Consider the following 19,766-nt stretch of genomic DNA (forward strand, 5'->3'; position numbering starts at 1 on the left):
GAATAAACATTTTTGTACTTAACAACATGACTCTACTGAAACGTCATGACTAACACGATCAAAAACCTTTTGGAGGTCAACTAAAAAGAGATTGAGCCAGGTATCTGGCTCGTCAAGTAGTTTATACACAGTTTCGAGGAGACTGACCAGGTAATGTGTCGTTGATAAACCTTTCAAGATTTTGTTTTTTAAACTATGTTTAGTACATTTAATGTATACATTAATACATTTGCTACATTTAATACATTATAGGCTTTTTCTGCTGCTCAATGCCACCTAACATTGTTACCCGAAAATTATCCGTCAGTTCTTGGCAACAGAAATGTTTATTAAAAACGATTCTCAGAGACATACTTGTTGGGTGAAAACTAAATGCATATAAACATGGAAATAAATCGGGATGACTCACCTGGCTAACCTATATCTGAAGATTTTGGCAGGAAATCGAAATAAAAATTTTCTAGCTGGAAGGATTATTAACAGTTATGAATTGTATGATTTTTTTTGCCTATTTTTTTTAATTGTTCCTGTGAAATCTGATTTTTGATTTGTGGAATGAATAAGGGCATGCAGATCACCTTTTCGATTTAGGAATATTGTATATAGAGAAAAGAGGCACGTTATGCTTTATTGGTGTTTATTTATTTTTGGGGGGGGGGGGGGGGGATTAATACTTCTTATCTTATAGATTCTCTGTCGATGCTTATAGCGCAAAAGATGTTTTAGAATATTATACTTCAAATTTTATTGCAATTGTCACCAACAACAATTTGATTTGATTTATTATGTGGAATTCCCACGCAAAAGGGCACCGGCAGAAAACTTTTCAGGGGGGGGGAGGCAGAAGCTGAAGTAGTAGTGGTGCTTTGGTGACAGTTTAGGGGGCTTAGGGCACCAAACTACGACTTTACCCCGAAGAGGACGGGATTGCAATCAATTTAAAATCCTGAGAAGCTAATTAATTTATAAGTATCAATAACTATATTTTAGGCGTCCCAGTTGCAAAAGAAGTAATGCCACTCGGTGGTTCAACCAAGTTGATTCACTTTCTTTGTATGAAATTATGCTACGTTTGGTGATCTATAATTGTGTATCAGCAATAATGAGGGGGTGTGAGTCATTGTTTATGTGCGGATAGGTTAGATTCCTACTAAAGTACATTTTAATGGACAAACTGCTTACTCTTTGTGAGTCTTCAGATAAATGTTAAAAGAGGTATGGGGGAGTAGGAATTAATTAAAATGTTTCTCTATACAGCTAACATGTTATATTCCCATATCTACCAGCACAGAGGTGGAAAAAGCAGGGCAGGTCATTGTCAGCCCTGCCATAAAAATTTTTTGGAGTAAAAATACTGCTAGAAACTTAGTTTTCAGCAATTTTCAATGGTAATATTTTTCTTTTTCTATTTATCTGAAGTACTTCAATGTATTTAAAAAAAAATGCAATGTATTTGTCGATAAGAAAATCCTATTGTAGAGGTTGTGATGGCTTCAGTTATGTAAAATATCCAAAGTCTCATAGAATTTCCATCCATAGAAAACAATAATCCCCCTTTTCATCCAACCAAAATTCTTTAGTAGTAATATTGACAAGGACTTTTCACCAAAATTACTATTCATCGCCAATTTTTTAGGTATATTCAAATTTTATCTGAAGTTCAAATTGCAAATTGAAACGTAGAACGGTACTAATCACCTTACAATTATTGATTTACATATTTTAAAAGCAATTGACCACGGATTTAAGGGACTGGTACCTCAAATTATATTTAGGTTAGGCCTGGGTATTATATCCCTATACGAAAAGATCAAGTTCTGTGTTAAGACCAAGAATGGCACAATCAGATTTTTCAAGATAATGTCTGGTGAGCGTCAGGGATGCGTACTTTCCCCATTTCTTTTTTTAATTATAATGGTTATCATATTAAGACGAAACTCTGGATATGGCGTAAAAGTAAGCAGCAAGCAACTCTGTGATTTAGATTTCGCAGATGACTTAGTCTTGCTAGAAGATTCTAAATAGAGGTTGCATCGGTTTTTAAACCGCTAAATAGAGGTTTTTGGTAGTATATGGTGACTTGAAGTGTGTCCAGTTCGGCTACTATTTAATAAAAAAAAGAGTAGGTGACGTCTAAAGTTAAAATTAGATGTATTTTGAATTTAAAATTTGTCGTCACTGAGAGGAGAGGAGGTGGGTTAAAAAAAAAGAAAGAAAAAAAAAAAAGAAAAAAAAAATAGAGGTTGCAGCAGCTACTTGACGTAATTACAGAAAATTCAGAAAACTGTCAGGCTAAGCATAAATGTTGACAAATCAAAGACCATATCCATCACAAGCTCACCTTTTGTTCTGCATCACAAGAATACAAGACTAGAACAGGTGAAGGACTTCAAATACCTGGGTATCTGGATTAGATGCGATGGTGAAATAATGACCGAGATTAAGCGTAGAATTGGTCTGTCAACCGGAGCTTTTAATAGACCTATGTCCAATTTGAGAAGCAGGAAATACTCTTTGCAACTGAAGCTACGCCTTTTCTGTAGCAGTGTGCTTTCCGTATTCCTCTACGCCAGTGAGTGCTGGTAAATTAATGAACAGGTCGAAAAGAGAATTCTTACTTTTGAATATATATGCCTGAGGAGAATTTTAAATATAAGTTGGCAACAGAGAATAAGTAACTTTGAAATCCGGAATAGAATGGGACAGCCTCTCATTACTGCTGTTCTGAGGAAGAAGAGATGGTCATATTTAGGCAATATACTCCGCATGGAAGAAGGCCGCCTTCCTCGCAGAGCGTTCGACTGGAAACCAGGCGGCAGAAGAAGACGAGGTCGTCCAAAGAACACTTTGCGGCGAACTTTTGATCGAGATCTGAGGACGGCTGAGACCTCGTTAATACCTGACGATGTCACCGCTGCAGCATTGCTTCGGGACGAGTGGAGAGGCTTCGTCGACGAACTATGCGCCACCAATGGCTCAGGAGGAACTAAGTTCTAAGTAGGTAAGCCCTAGGTATGATTTGGAAAACAATCAGAAATTAAATAAAAAATTAGCTTTTCAACTGAAAGCAAGGAACAGATTTGAAACTTGCTCCTTACTTTAGTTTAGAAACCTTTTCTATATGTTTAATTACATTTTATGAAAGTAAGATTTATGAATACAATACTTTTGGTAATACTGTTCGGATTTTGATGGGTAATCGAACAGTTCGTGGAAATGAACTTTAACTTACTTACAGCGACCTGGCTCAATAGTAACCAAAACTCTAAAAAACAGATTTTTATACCAATAGATATTTCGAAAGAATTGGCTTATTATGCTGATTCCAAATATATTAGTTTCATTAAGTTTGGTCCTACCCATCAAAAGCTACGAGCTTGAAATTTTTTTTCTGATTTTCGGAATAAGGTGGAAAGACCCCGTTGAAGTAATATAATTTTAGTGAAAATCACACCATTAGATTCAGCGTATTAAAGAACTCTACTATAGAAGTTTCAAGCTCATATGTGCAAAAATGTAGAATTTTTTAATTTTTACCAGAAGAAAAATCACGGATGCGTTTTTATTTGCTTTTTGTTTTTGTTTTTTTCCCCAGGGGTGATCGTATCGACCCAGTAGGCCTAGGACGTCGGGATTGGGTTCATTCTAATGGAAATGAAAAGTTCTTTTGCCCTTTTTAAGTGACAAAAAATTGCTGGGCAACTAGGCCCCCTCCGATGTCCTTTTTTCCAAAAGCGTCCGATCAAAATTTTGAGATAGCTTTTTTCATCCAGCATAGTTGAAAAGCCCAAGCAGATAAAAAGACCCCCTACAGTCCCTGGGGAAACGCTTTAAAGTTATAAAAATCCCCCTTTTTTATTTGTTATTGGGAAGTATGCATACATTTTTCGAGTGGGTAGGGAAGGACAAATTTTCTGTTGGGTGAATTTTGAATGGAGAGGATAGTTTCCAGGCGGTAAAATTTTCCGACAAAATTTTATACTGTGTGAATTGGCTAGAATTCATATACGAAATTTCTGTGTATGTCTTGCTTTCTCTTTGCCGATTCAATTTTACGCGTGGAGATCTTAAGGGTAATTTTCCGGGGTAAATTTTCGCCAGGATTGATTTGTCCAGACGATATTTCTATCCGGAGGGGGATTTTTCCATGGAGGCCAGGTATCCTGGCATTATTTAAAAAACGATCAAAAATAAAATAAAAACAAGTTTTTTCAAGTGAAACTAAGGAGCAATATTAAACGTTAAAACGAACAGAAATTATTACACATATGAGGGGGGTTGCCCCCTCTTCAACATCTTGCTCTTTGCGTTCAAGTTAAACTTTGTCCCAATTCTTTGAAAACGATTCCTAAAACACAAGGGTCGTTTAATTAGAACAATAAGTAACTTTTTTTAAAGTGCCGAAAAACTGTAGCTTGAAGAGCGAGGTGTTGAGGAGGGGGAACCCCCTCATATACCTAATAATTTCTGTTCGTTTTAAGTTTTAATGCTAAGATCAAATAAAAAATTTTAATTCAGCATTTTTAATTAAATTTTGAATGCCAAGAACCAGTATATTTCACATTTTTATACTTCATAACTTTAAAAAATTAAATCTTTTTCAAAGTGAAAAATTGATAAATACAATCACTCCTAGAAACAAAAAAAAAATGATAAAAAACACAAAAAACGTATCCGTTCAGGGGGAAAATACAGAAATTCTTAACATTCCGTTCAGGGGAAACATTTCTGATTATATTGGCTTCATATATCACTCATGGGTACTATTGCAATGCAAGCAAAAGTTGACGGCATATTCTTACCGAAATTGCCCTTATTAAGTTGTTTTCCTTGAGTTTTCTATATTTATACGAACTTTCTTGTGTTCTAATAACTGCACTAATTACTTATAAACAAATACATATTTAAGATCACCATAAAAAGCTGTTTCTTTGACTGAATGTTATCAATAGTTAGACTCTTATGCTTTCGTTATTGACAAGGATCGTTATTTACTTACCATTCATTACTATGAAGACTTTTTTTTTTTTTTTTTTTTTTTTTTTTTTTTTTTTTTTTTTGCTCCAACCAAATCATATAGAAAAAAATGTTTGTGGAAAACTGGTTAGGGGTTACTTAGTCACAAATTAGTCACAAATTTATAGGGGTTACTTAGTCACAAAACTTATATTTTCCTTATTATGGGTAAAAATCGTTTTGGCAGGCAGCCAACAATGGGACAACAAACATTTTTTTCATGGTTTTTCCCTATTCTGCTCTCTTTTCTTTGGTTTCCTTATAATTACTTTGTAGTCCCAAATTTACAGGCGGGGCGGGGCCATGGCCCCCCTTCCCCCCGTGCTGATGTCCGCGCTCACGGATTTTGGAAAACCTAAAGAAAAAACCCTCTCTATTACATACCATCTGCATAAATTTTGACCTTTGTTCTTTCTAGAACAAAGGTCAAGCCAAAAATCTTGTCGTGCCTTCACAAAAACCTATGGTTTTTGCGAAAACCGTCAGTTTTTCCCATGTGTGTGAGGTAGGCATTAAAGAAAATCATTAACAGTCTGTGACTAATAGTTCTTCGTTACCTAGCGGAAATTCATCTGTTACTACAATTATTAGCTAGCAATTCCCTTTTGGACGGCAGAGAAACAGCTGATATATAGTAGTCTTAACAAAATAGGAAAACTCAAACTTATATTGAAAGCTGCTTAAAACCCAAACATTATTCAAGCATAATTAGATAGAAAATGAAAATTAAGTTGTCGTAGAAACTTCAAAAAGACCTCATTTGACTTGAAATTTAAAGGGCTAGTGATGTTTTTGATAGTCGAAAGTGATTGGAGGGCAGCTAACCCCCCTCTCACGCCCACCATTTTACCAAACACATCCAATCATAATTTTGAGAAAGCCATTTTGTTCAAGGTAGTTGAAATTTATGGAAATTATGTCTTTGAGCATGTCGAAACCCCCACAGCCCTCAGGGCAAGGGTTGTAATTTATGCCCTTGGGGCATATAAGGTTCTTATAGAAAGTGTTGTCGTAAAAACTTCAAAAAGGGCTCATTCAATTGGAACTTGCAAGGGTTAGTGCCCTTTTTAATAGTCAAAAGTGATTGGAGGGCAACTAACCCCCTCTCACGCCCACCATTGCCCCAAAATATACAATTAAAATTTTGAGATATCCATTTTGTTCAATATAGTTGAAAGTTTTGGAAATATGGACTTTGAGGATGATACCCCTCCCCCCCCACACCCCTCAGGGCAAGGGTTGTAAGCTATGCCCTCGGGGTACATAAGATTTTATAGAATGCGTTGTCGTAGAAGCTTCAAAAAGGGCTCATTCGATTGGAAATAAAAGGGCTAGTGCCCTTTTTTAATAGTAGAAAGTGATTGGAGGGCAACTAACCCCGCTCTGACGCCCACCATTTCCCCAAACACATCCAATCAAAATTGTGAGATAACTATTTTTTTTAGAGTTAAAGAAGTTAGGTCTTTAAGTATGACAACCCCCCCCCCCACAGCCCTCAGGGTAAGGGTTGTAGATTATGCCCTGGGGGTATATAAGGTTTTAACAGAAAGCAGTGTCGTAGAAACTTCAGAAAGGCTCTTTCAATTCGGAATTGAGAGGGATAGTGCCCCTATTAATAGTCAAAAGCGAGTGGAAGATGAATGCTCCTCCCCCCAGGCTCCTCATTTCCTCCGCGACTTCCGATAAACCTTTTGATAGAGCCATTTTTTGAACGTAGACGAAGGGTCCAGCCAGCATTATTTTCAGTATGACACCCCCCCCACAGCCCGCAGAGCTAAGATTGTAAGTTATGCCCTGGGGGCACATATTGTTTTTATAGAAAGGGTTATCGTAAAAAATTCAAAAAGAGGTCATTGGATCAAAAATTGAAAGGGCTATTGTAGTTTTTAATTTTCAAAAGTAATAGTAAGGAGAATCACCCCCGCCTCTTGCCCATCATTTCCTTAAACATTTCCGATCAACGTTTTGATATGGCTGTTTTGTTCAACGTAGTTGATAGGTCTTGAAATTATGTCTTTGAGGATGACAACCCTCCTCTCATAGCCCTTAGGACAAGGGTCCTAAATTATGTCCTTGGGGCATATAAGGTTCTTATAGAAATATTTGTCATAGAGTCTTCGAAAAGGGCTCATTCGATTGGAAATTGAGAGGACTAGATCATTTTTTATTATTCGAAAGTGATCGGAGGTCAGATGCCCCTCATGCCCATCGTTTCCCCTAACACTTACAATCAAAATTGTGAAGTAGCCATTTTGTTCATCGTATCGGAAAGGTCTGGAAACTATGTTTTTAGGGTAAAAAATCCCTCAGCCCTCAGGGCAAGGGTTGTGGGTTATGCACTGTGAACATATAAGGTTCTTATAGAAAGCGTGGTCATATAAATTTTGGAAGGGGCTCATTGGGTTGGTAATCAGACGCTCTAGTGTTCCTTTGAAGAGTCAAAGTGATCGGAGGGCAGCTACCCCCCGCCCCCCACACACACGTCGTATTGTCCCGAAATGCATCAAATAGAAATTTTAAGATAGCTATTAGATAGATAGATAGATAATTTTATTCACCCACTCGATACAAAACCACAAATGGCACGAATGGAGTATAAAGAAGAAGAAAAAAAAAAAACAAAAAAAACACTTAACTGCAAAAAAAAAAACAAACGTTACGATACACCGCCAATAAATAAAGACAGTATTACAAAAACTCACTCAGGACGAATTGCAATTGCCAGACTACTAGGCCCAAGCGACCCCAAAAATTCAGACCGACGTTTCGTCACAGCAGCAATCGGATCTGTGATACCGAACCTTGCAGACATCTTGGAATTTTTAACCCACGGTGGGGTATTTAAAAGAAATTTTGCATATTTGTAAAAAAGTGATCGAAGGTTTCTTTTATCACTAACACTAAATATATGCCAAAACGGTGATAAAGCCAGAAAGTGTGGGATCACCAGTGCATTATATAGCCTAGCTCGAATTTGTCGATTATATTTCGCTTTAGTTGAAGATAGCGCCCCGTAAGCCTTACGTGCCTTTTCTGCGAAATTTCTTATTTGGCGAGCACGTGTAGATGCCATGTTATGACCTATAGGCATTCCTAAGTACATTATGGAGTCAGACAGTGGAACCTCTTGAGCACCAAATTTGACAGCAAGATCAATACAATCTGCATTTCTCCTATTGAAAGCAACAATCTCGCTTTTACTTGCATTAAAAGATAAGCCTATCTCTCTATAAGCATCATCTAGAATCTGAAAATTTTCTTCAATACGAGACAAACATCTACTTAAATTAAAAATATCATCTGCGTAATTAAGTAATGTTACATCCAAACCTCGGAAAATGCAGCTCATTTGCACTAACTTTTGGGCCTCGAGAACACTATTATTATACAACCGGGGTGACGAAATTGCACCCTGCCTAATGCCCTTTCTAACCGGAATAGCTTTTGGTAATACAATCGGCCCGTTAGGAGACGGGACTTTAACTTGGACTCGAAGCTTCTTATACATATCCCGAAAAGGCAAAATAACCGATCGGTCCACACCACGTTTATGAGCAGACACTAATAACTGGGGATGTATCCCAGAATCAAAAGCACGTCTAACATCGTGACTCGCTAGAATAAGGGATTCATTCAGTTCATCAGCTTCTATTAATATATTAGCAAGAATATAATGGACGTGCTCGCGACCAACACCTTTTTTAAATCCGACCTGATTATCGGGGGTAGAACATTGAAAAGCAATATGATCTATAACTAGCAATTCCATAAGCTTACATAAAACCGGCGAAACAGTTATAGGGCGGTAAGATACGCATTCAGACGGATTTTTCCCTTTCTTCAAAATAGGTGTAATTACTCCAGTACCAAAAACGTCGGGAACGAGACCAGAATTAAAGATAATTTGGAATAGAAGCTCTAAATGACTCAGGAGACCAGCAGTACCATGTACAAGATGCAACCCACACAACTTGTCGACACCTTTCGATTGTTTCTTTTTTAATTTTGAAATTGCACGAATCAGATTAGGAACAGTTACTATGTAGCCAACACCAGAACTAGGCAATTCCATGAACTTATCAAGTTCGACTTCATATTTATCTTCAAGATCTTGTTCGGGTGGAGAGAACTCAGAAGTAAAGTGGGACACCCAATCTTGCTCAGAGATCACAGGTTCGACACTATTCTGATCACCATTACGTTTAAGAAATCTCCACACAGCATTTGGATCATTACTTATCAATTGACTATGTTGATCGATCACTTCACATTTATGCTTAGACAAAATCTTAGCAAATCTGCGTTTGCTGAACAGCCGAACTTCATTTACAACACCTGATTTCGGACGACCACACTCGTTCCAGAGCCTAAGCCAAAATTTTGCACGACCACATGCTTCACTTAGAGCAGGGTTTTCGGACCACTTTGGAATTTCCGTTCCCACTCGGACTTTACGAATGGGGACCGCAGCGGCCTCGGCAGATAACAGTGCGTGAGATATTTCACTACAGTAGATGTTTAGTAGCAGCTGTTTCTCTTCATCTTGAATACATACACTCTGCTGTAGTAATTGGAACGGCACTTTAATCTTTGTGAGAATCTCATCCAATACGTAATGATAAGTAGCCAGGTCAATTTTACTCCAATTAGTTTTGATTTTCCACTTCTTTTCATTAGTTGGGGGGTTAGGAGAGGCAGGAATTACTCGAAAAGTGTTTATAATTGGAAAGTGATCAGACGCGCTTACGCTCAGATCTACGTGCGAATTGCCGGAAGCTGGAGATTGGATGGAACTTAACATGAAGTCGAGAGATGAAGTCGAGCCTGAGTTATGGATATAAGTAAAACACAGATCATTGTTAGCAAGACGAAGACCGTCACAGGAAGAGAGGAGGATCTGTGCTCGAGCGTTAGACTCATCAGTCAAGTCACAGTTCACGTCACCAGCGACTATACATTCAAGGCCCTGGCTAGAACAGCTGCCCACCGAACTCGATAGCTTACTGCAGGCTTCACTAAATTTTTTTTCTGATTTACTGTCTCTGTAGTCTGTTGGCATGTACACAGAGTGGATAACAGTTTTGTGCACCTTAACAGCAACAAAAAAGTCTGAAGATTTATACAGAATGGGATTTAACCTGCTGCTAACAAGAATGGCGATTCCACCGGACGGCCTTCCCCTGCCCGATGACTTTGCAGGAGTAGCAAATACTTTGACGCCATCGTTTAGCTCAAGCAGACTAACGGCTTGATTCGAGAGGAAGTGTTCCTGCACACAGAGTACATCATTATAACATAACAATCCTTCTAACAGTGGCATTTTATCAACCACTCCACCATTTAAGTTCCATGAAACAACCCGTATAGAATCACCGATCATTGTTTAGAAATTAGCTTCTGAGCTACTGGACATTGGAAGCTGTAGCACGGGTGTCGAGAAGAACCACACCGAGCGCAGTTGGGGGCATTTTGGCATGGATTGTCCCGAGAGCTGGAATGATCTCCACCGCACTTTGAACATTTCGGGGGATCTACACAAGATTTTGCTGCATGTCCGTAGGACTGACAGTTGTAGCACTGCATCGGTAAGAATTTAAATTCTGTAATGGGTAGTCGCTCGTAACCAAAAATGGGCGGAGAGTTCATTGCGATAAAGAGATGAGCTTTGCTTTCAAACTGTAATTTGAATGACCGAGTACTACCAATTTGTACGGCCTTAACACAGTTCGGTACAACTGAGCGCAGTTCGTCATCTGAAGTTTCAGTGGGAACGTGGCGGATTATTCCGAAGAAAGCGGGAGTTTTTACTTTAACACTTATAGTTGAGTCACTTTTACCCACTGCCTCAGCCAGGGACTCGGCAGCATTCTTGTTGTTCAAGACTACTCTCCATTCAGATTTCCTAGGTTTCAGCTCCACAATGTTCGAACTAGTATCACCACATACTCTGTCCAAATAGGATTTCCGAGCGCTAGGGTTCGAAAGATCTTTCGGGGGATTCTTCAAAACAACCGCATATGACAGTTTCGACATGATCGTGTTGGTTTCTGCCGCAGGCATAGCAGAGACAGAAGGAGAGGGATTAGAATCCACGTAACTATCGAACTTAGCACACAATTCGTTTACGTTCCGGGTTAGGGTAGCCGTCACTTCTCCCGGGATTATCGGAACTTCATCAGGTTCGAAAATCACAAACCGCGGCAACGAGATATTTTTATCTTCACAAACCCGAAATACTTTTAATATGTCCAGGATATCATCGGTGTTCTTCGATCGCGCAGTAACACGTGTGGTAATTCCTGCTAGGGGCCACAATAACTCCTTCGCCATTGCAATTGCTTCCTCTGAGAAAAACTCGACTGCTTTTTTCGCTATATCCTCCGAGCGATTACCAGCTTTTATCGCACGGAAAGCATAATTCAGTAACGCATTCCAAACCAATTTCTCATTACTCCCCATCGCAACAGCCACGTCACAATCCGTAATGCAAAATCAAAGTCCGAGGGGAGGAGCCAGTTCAATAAACTACGACGTAATACAGAGCTATTTAAGCTAATAAGCGAGGGAAGCGTAGTCTCTTGCTACCTGATCCCCGCAGTTTAAGGGAGTCACACTCCCGGCAGGTACAACGGCCCTTGCGACAAGAAACTCCCCTCTTCTGCTCGCTTATTAGTAAAATTTAATAATATGAGCGCACTCTAGAATCCGCTATTAAGAATTATTATAGATGACGCTGTTTTGCTTCCAAGCAAAGAGCATAAATTAGTAATAATATTATAAGGCAACTCCAGTTAAATAAATCTATTCTTCAACACAAATTATATGAGAAGAATTGAAAACTATGCTTCCTTACTGTTCCTGGGATCACAGATTCCAAATCGAGCACAACCTTGGTTAAAGAATCAAACTATTCCCTTTTTTCAATCTTTTAAGTACTGTCTCTAATTGTTCTGTGCAAAATAAATCATCCTTAGCTTCAAAATTGTCACAAACTTTTTCATCTTTTTTATATTATTTCCTGCAACTTTTTTACGGTTTAACACAATATCAAAATGTCCCACCCATCTCTTTTTAACTCTTTCCTTACCTGTTACAGGTATTTTTCCTCCATGTATTTCTTCTTGTTTTGCGTTGTAAAAGGTAAAGAATACGGAATTGGACTTTACAGTACCTACCGGCGGTGCTGATCTCCATTTCTTGGCCCTTCAACCATACTGGGGTTTTGCACACACTTCCTGTTTTCCTCACCCAGATTTACCCAGGTACCAATCTAGAGCTGGATCGACTCCACCTGGGCTTACAGAGTTACACCATTCACCCTCGTCACACCAATCCACTTTTGGGCTTTGTTGGGTTTACCGATAAACATTAAAAATATTAATCCTTTACAGTTTTTGTTTCAGATACAGAGAATACCTGACTTCTGACTTACTGATTATTATGAGGAAGGGAGAATTTACAAGGGAGAAATTGAAAAGGAAGAATTTACATACATTGTTGAAAAATACAACTTTATTGGAATCAAGGAAGCAATGGCAGAACTAGTGTTTGATAAACATTTCAAAGAAAAAGAGATAGACATACTTAAGGACATTTTCACCATCTACAACTGTCCGATCTTCTTGCTGTTAGTCTTAAAAGAGCTTGCAATAGCAATCTTTAGAGGAGAAAAGGCCCAGATTTTGTAGCATGATTTAATACCCAAAATTTTCGTCCCTTTCAGAAATGTGTTGTGACTTTCTGATTGGACATGATTTTAAGAGCTGGAATTCATTTTTGTACTGTTTATGTGATCGGGTTAGCTGGAACCCTGAGGAAAGAACTTTTACCGCTACAGAAATCCTGGGAATGATATACCCACGAAAATTTTCAGCAACTGATGCTCTTAGCATGGTTAAGTCTGTACCTTTGAGTCAGAATTTTTGAGGTTTTCAGCATGTTTCAAAAAACGCTAGAATATGTTATCAAATGCAACACAATGACAAATACCATTGCTGCGTCAAGTTGTGTGTATGGACTAATTAATTGCATAGCATATAAACATCCAGGCCATGCTCCTTTCCATTTCTCCATTGCCTGCATTGGTAAACATGGATGCCAGTATTGAAATAATGGAAATAGTGACTTTCTCTAATTTTCTGATTTAATAGTAGGTTTATTTTTACATGGTTGTGTTGAAAAGTTTATTCTACTCGCAAACAAAAGTTTAGCATGGATGTCTATATCCTCTAATTTGATACTGGTTTGGAAGATAATAAATAAAACAAAATCTAGCAGCTTGGCTAATTGATATTAATTGGATTTGAGCTGATTAAGTTGACATATAGTTAATCCTAAATTTAAAAATGATTTATAGAAGTGTTTTATTTTCAGAAAAAAGTAAAGTCTATCATAGCTTTGAGTGTTTCTTTTCTCGAACATGAGAAATCTAAGTTCTTGGAAAACGGATTCATAAAAGGTCCTCTAGTTTTAAGTTCTTTTTAAAGGATGCTTAAACATCCCAAAAATAAGTGAAATCGAGTTGTTGCCTTTTCTTAAATAGTAACAATTTACGGAAATTAAATTCGTAGAAATTCCAGCGAATTTCAGCCTATTGTAAAAGGTTCTTAAGTATTCCGTCAACATTTAAAATACACAATGGATATTTCTTTTTTGAACATCAAAACAGTTAAATTCTTGAAAATAAAGTGTCAGAAATTCCAGAAGTTTGAGGCTTATTTTAAAGGATCCGCAAGCATACCAATAGCGACTAAGTTACTTTCTTTAAATTTATCATCCCATCGATCAAAATATCTTCTATCCTCAAAAAACTGTTCAAGAACCCATTTCCTTTTTTAATTAATCTTTTTTTAGGAAAATGCATTAACATACATAAGAATTGAAGCGTTTGGGTTTAAAAACACACATGTTTGGGTCAAAGTTTTCCCTCTTTTTCTTAAAATATTTCTCACATTTTAAAGAATTATTTAAAGGATAATGAAAGTAAAATTTCTGATATCTTCATTATATTAATTAACGTATACCCAACTGGGTATTATGAAAATACAAAAGTGAAATCGGGGAAATTTATTTTTGTCTTGGAAGTTCTTGAATGTGTTAATTTGTCCGATAAGCATATATACCTTAGTAGAACATCTGCTTTAAGTCTTTATTTAGTGTTTTTCAACAATTATCAGCCCCTCACTTAAAATTCCAAGTTATTATAGTTGTCTAAAAAAATGGGCTTCCTGAAAGATTCTTTAATATCAATGCAATATTGAAATCTTTATTATTTTTGATGTTTGTGTTATGTTTTTTCTTGAATAAAATTGAATTGAATTGAAATTGAAATCCTGCAGTCCAAGACAAACATATCAGCCATCTATTTCTTTACAGAAAGTTTTTTGCGGCCATCTCTCTATGACAAAGATATCTTTGTTTCGAAGGTCGGACAGGGAACATCCAGGCGCATCGAAAGGGCGGCGCCGCGGGCCGGTGAGGGGGGGGGGAGACCCGACAATGTCATCGCTATCAAAAACCTTTATAAACCTTTCAAATAATACGTTAGATTCTATGACAAGTATTGAGAAAAATATTCATTTCCCATTAGAGACCGGTGCTTTTTAGAGTGATAAAAACATCTAAGTAATAATAGGAACAAAAATTAAGTAACTGTTTATTTAAAAAGAAAAATATCTTTAAGAAGTCTTAGAATTAACTATGAATGGATCAGACGTCTTTCTTGGATTTAAATGAACTTAATTTCATAATCATAACTTAAGAGCAAGAAATTAAGTTTGGTTTAAGCTTGTATATTAAACGTCACACTTATTGCAATCTCAGTAGAGGGGAGGCGATCTCTGTAGTAAAAATCTGTGGTATTTGTTGGGCTTTATTTACCTCAAAAGTCGTCATTCCTCGCCTTCCGACAAACAGGTTTGACCCGCACATCCCAGAGTTCATAAGCACCAAGGTAGTGATCAAGCTTACTAGAATTAAATAAAAAACTAGTTTTTTCAACTGAAAGTAAGGAACAATATTAAAACTTAAAGCAAACAGAATCCATTACGTATATGAGGGGGTTTTAGTCCTCCACAACACCTCGCTCTTTGCTCTGAAGTGTTTTAGTATTTTTAAAAAAAGCTTCTTCTTGTTCTATTTAAGCAAACATAGATTTTAATAAGCTGTTCTTAAAGAATTAACATAATTCAACTTTAGCGTAAAAAGTGTGGTGTTTTGGAAGAGTAACCACCCTCGTATACGTAATAATATCTGTTTGTTTTAAGTCCCCCCCCCCCACTCCACTATCTCCCCCTACGCTCATCTTTTCCCAAATGCATCTGATAAAAATTTTGAGATAGCCATTTTGTTAAAAATAGTTCAAAGATCATATAACAAAAACTCTGGTGTCAAAACAACCTCCACAGGGCCCGGGGACAGGCATTGTATGTTATGCCCAGGGGGCATATATGGTTCTTATGGAAGCAATTCTCGTTTAAACTTCAGAGAGGGCTCATTTGATTGGAAATTGAAAGTTCTAGTTCCTTTTATAAGAGTCAAAAGAGATAGAGGGTAATCAGCCCCGCACCCTCATACCTGTTTTTCGCAAATGCATCCGATAAAAATTTTGAAATACCCATTTTGTTAAAAATAATTCAAAGATCAAATAACAAAAACTCTGGTGTTGACACAACCTCCCAGAGCCCGGGGGCAGGCGTTGTAAGTAGTGCCCTGGGGGCATATATGATTCTTATGGAAGAGATGTAGAAACTTCAAAACGGGCTATGTAGAAACTTGAAAGAGGGTTCATTTCAATGGAAATTGAAAGTTCTTGTTCACTTTTAAGAGTCAAAAGAGATCGGAGGGCAAATAGCCCCCCCCCCTCCACGTTCTTTTTTCCTCAAGCCCATAAGAACTTTGAGATATCCATTTTCTTAAAAAAGTTTAAAGATCATATAACGAAAACTCTGGTGTCGACAAAACCTCCAGCGCCCGGGGGCGAGCGTTGTAAGTTATGCCCTGTGGACATATATGGTTGTTATGGAAGGGATGCTCATATAAACTTCAAAAAGGGCTCATTTAAATGGAAATTGAAAGTTCCAATTCACTTTTTAAGAGTCAAAAGAGATTGGAGGGGCAGGTGTTAGAAGTTATGCCCTGGGGTAATATATGGTCCTTATGGAAGAGATGCTCTTAAAAACTTCAGAGAGGGCTCATTGGATTGGAAATTGAAAGTTGTAGTTCAGTTTCTGAGAGTCAAACGAGATTGGAGGGCAACTAGCCCTCCCCCCCACACATTTTTTTCGAAACCCATCCGATAAAAATTTTGAGATAGCCAATTTGTTAAAAATAGTTGAAATTCACATGAGAAAACTCTGGTGTCGATAAAACTCCCCAGGGCCCGGGGGCAGGCGTTCTTAGTTATGCCCTGAGGGCATGTATGGTTCTTATTAAAAGGACACTTGTATAAACTTCATAAAGGGTTCATTTGATGGGAAATTGAAAGTTCTACTTCACGTTTTAAGTTTAAAAATATATCCGAAGGCAACTAGACCCCCCCCACATACACACCTTTTTTTCCCGAACCCCATCCAGTAAAAATTTTGAAAGAGCCATTCTTTCAGAAATAGTTCATACGTCCAGATAAAAAAAACTTGTTCCGACAAAACCACCTAGAGCCCGGGGGCAGCCGTTGTGAGTTATGCTCTGGGGGCATATATAGTTCTTATGGAAGGGATTCTCGTATAAACTTCAGAGGGGGCTTATTTGATTGGAAATTGAAAGTTCAAGCTATCTTTTAAAGATTCAAAAGTCATCAGAGGCCAACTAGCCCCCCCCCCCCTTCCCTTCCACGCCCTTTTTCCTCAAATCCATCAGATGAGAACGTTGAGATAGCCATTTTTTAAAAAAAAGTTCAAAGATCATATAACGAAAATTTTGGGATTGACACAACATCCAGGGCCAGGGGCAGGTGTTAAGTAATGCCCTGGGGGGCATATATAGCTGTTTTGGAAGGGATACTCTTATAAACTTCAGAGAGGGCTAATTTGATTGGAAATTGGAAGTTCTAGTTCAGTTTTTAAGAGTCGAAAGATATCAGAAAGAGACCCACGCATCTTTTCCCCCAAATGTATCCCGTAAAATCTTGAGATAGCTATTTTTTTAAAAATAGTTCAAAGTTTATATAAAAAAAACTCCGGTGTCGACACAACCCCCCAGGGCCCGGGGACAGGTGTTGTAAGTCATGCCTTGGGGGTATATATGGTTCGTATGGAAGGAATTCTCGTATAAACTTCACAGAGGGCTCATTTGATTGGAAATTGACAGTTCTAGTTGTTTTTTAAGAGTCAAAAGAGCTCAAAGGGTAACCAGCCCCCCCCCCCAATAATACCTTTTTCCCAAATGCATCCGATAAAAATTTTGAGATGGCCATTTCGTTCAAAACAATTCAAAGATTAAATAACAAAACTGCCGGTGTCGACACAACCCCGCAGCGCCCGGGGACAGGCGTTGTAAGTTGTGCCCTGGGGGTACACATGGTTCTTATGGAAGAGATGCTCGTACAAACTTCAAAGAGGGCTTATTTCATTGGAAATTGAAAGTTATAGTTCATTTTTCACAGTCAAATGAGACCAGAGGGCAACTAGCCCCCCCCCCCTTCTCCACCCTCTTTTTTCCTCAAACCCATCCGATAAGAACTTCGAGATAGCCATTTTTTAAAAACAGTTCAATGATCATATCTCGAAAACTCCAGGGTCGACACAACCCCCGGGGTGGGGGCAAGCGTTTTAAGTTATTCCCTGGGGACATATACGGTTCTTATGGAAGGGATGCTCGTATAAACTTCAAAGAGGGGTCATTTAGTTGGAAATTGATTGTTGCAGTTCAATTTTTAAGAGTCAAAAGATATTGGAGGGCAGGTGTTGTAAGTTGTGCCCTAGTGGAATGTATGATTAGATAGCCAACGAATTGGCTATCCCACTATTTTGATTAGATGTGTTTGGGGGGAAGTGTGTCAGGGAAGGAGGGGGCCAAGCTGCCCTACTATAACTTTTGATACTTAAAAGGGAACTAGAACTTTCAATTTCCAATCAAATGAACCTCTTCTAAAGTTTATACAACCGTCCGGTCCCTTAAGACTTTATATGCCCATGGGGCATAGCTTACAACCCTTCCCCCTAAGGTCTAGGGGGTTGTGTCAAACCCTAAGACCCTGTTATAAGATCCTTGGACTATTTGGAACGAAATGTCTATCTCAAAGTTTTTATCGGATGCATTCGGGGAAAAGGAGGCGTGGGGTTGCCAGTTGTCGTTTGACCACTATTGACTCTTAGAAAGGGAACTAGAACTTCTGATTTCAATCGAATGAGCCTCCTCCGAAGTTTATTTGACAACCCCTTTCCATGAAAATCTTATATGTTAATAATGGGCAACTAGCATACCTTATGCCCTCACCATGAGGGCTGTTGGGGCCTGTCATCCCTAAACATCTAATTAATGGTCCTTGTAACTATGCTGAACAAAATGAATATCTTAAAGAAAATTTTAGATTTTTTAGGGAAATGATGGGCGTGGGACAGGGGCTGATTGCCCATCATTCACTTTTGATTCTTAAAAAGGGCACTAGAACTTTCAACTGACAATCGAATGAGCTCCTTTCGAAGTTTCTACGACAACTTCTTCTATACGAAGTGGCTTTGTATAAAAAAAAATGGCATTAATACTACATTATGTCCTCAAGATACATCAATGCTATCCATTTCGTGATAAAATAGTTTATTTGACCATCCCTTTCCTTAAAAATCTTATATGTTAATAATGGGCAACTAACATACTTTATGCCCTCGCCATGAGGGCTGCTGGGGGCTGTCATCCCTAAGGATATAATTACTGGCCCTTGTAACTATGCTCAACAACATGGATATCTTAAAGAAAATTTTGGATTTTTAGGGAACAATGGGTGCGGCAGAGGGGCTGATTGCCCATCATTCACTTTTGATTCTTAAACAGGGCACTAGAACACTCAACTCACAATCGAATGAGCTCCTTTCGAAGTTTCTACGACAACTCCTTCTATACGAAGTGCCTTTGTATGAAAAAATAACAATAATACTACGTTATGTCCTCATTGCTGTTTATTTAGGTATCACTAACCAGCAGTAGCCTGATAATCTTCACAGAAAATAAAATAAGATACATCAATGCTTCCCATGTAAAAAATTGATTTTCCTTTTTTTCATGACTGAAGGCTCAAAATCTCCAGGTATGGGTTTTTACAATTGTAATTCCAATAGTGCAGTTTTTATTTCGATTCATAGTCCCTTTTTAGGAGTTTCTAGCCATTTTTCATAATTGCCAGAAGTTCACTTTGATAATAAACTTTTATTTTTAGACAAAACCTACTTTTCATACTTGAACAACCTTCATTCATCAAACAAAACAACAATTTTTTATTATAAATAATGCATAGCCGTCTGTTTGAAATCATGGATCAGCTGTAAGTTTGAACAACACCATGAAACCCTAACAGTCAAGAAAGTAAAGAAAGGGGACTATAGTTATCCTTTAGTTATTAGTTTATACAACAGTTGTTTTTTAATTCTAGTTTCTGTGGGATAAGGTTAATTCTGTACTAGGTTGTCATTAAGGGGGTAGCTAAGATTATTTATATAAAATGATACATTTGTTAATTTCACAAAGCCAGAGATGACCACGACAGGTGCTTCTGATATTTGATTTCATCAGTTCCTTGGTACCCCCCACAATATTCT

This window comes from Artemia sp. Qi Xiang Cuo, chromosome 16, assembly GCF_049724085.1.
Source record: "Artemia sp. Qi Xiang Cuo chromosome 16, ASM4972408v1, whole genome shotgun sequence".
Lineage (NCBI taxonomy): Eukaryota > Metazoa > Arthropoda > Branchiopoda > Anostraca > Artemiidae > Artemia > Artemia sp. Qi Xiang Cuo.